This window comes from Trachymyrmex cornetzi, unplaced genomic scaffold, assembly GCF_001594075.2.
Source record: "Trachymyrmex cornetzi isolate Tcor2-1 unplaced genomic scaffold, Tcor1.1 scaffold1044, whole genome shotgun sequence".
Classification (NCBI taxonomy): domain Eukaryota; kingdom Metazoa; phylum Arthropoda; class Insecta; order Hymenoptera; family Formicidae; genus Trachymyrmex; species Trachymyrmex cornetzi.
In genome coordinates, this window is record NW_017295592.1 from 6802 (window position 1) to 7445 (window position 644).

At 24.7% G+C, this 644-nt stretch overlaps 1 pseudogene; it reads left to right on the forward strand.

The window, feature by feature from the left end:
- The window catches only part of LOC108759258 (probable multidrug resistance-associated protein lethal(2)03659), a 51035-nt pseudogene that overhangs the window by 4940 nt on the left and 45451 nt on the right, over positions 1-644 (forward strand).

A 644-nucleotide genomic window follows, 5' to 3' on the forward strand; every position in this document is an offset into this window, starting at 1 on the left:
GAATGATACATCGAAACAGGAGCCTCTTGAGGTAATTCGGACTTATTTTGTGACGTTACTACTGACACGTATTTTATTTAACTAGGATTTAGGATAATTATAAGAAAATGTGTTAAGTTATTATACCCACACACAATAAATATTAGTTCAAATCCCTGAAGAAAAAGTTTCACTGAAATTATTCCATATTTTGGAATATTTTAGCGAAATTACTAAAAATTTGCTGAAATTTCATTGAAAGTGAATTTTTCAACTAACGTACGAAAAATCGCTGAAATTGAATTGAAATTCCTCTAAAATTTTTGCTGAAATGTCTCAGAAATTTTGTTGAAAATGGATTTTTCAGCTAAAAATCACTAAAATGAAATTGAAATTTTTCTGAAATACTGAAATTTTGTTGAAAAGTATTCCAAAAGATGGAATAATTTCATCAAAATTTTTCCACCAGGAATATTTTACCTTTTCTATAAACTAAATTTTAGTATATTAAAAAAGTATTCCTATTAATAATTAATAATTAAGTAACGAGTTTCTTGTGATTATTATTATGCGTGTATAGAAACGATGAGCGTGCTATTTTTTTTATTATTGGAATAATTTTACAATGATGATATAAAATATATACATAGAATAATTTATAGAAT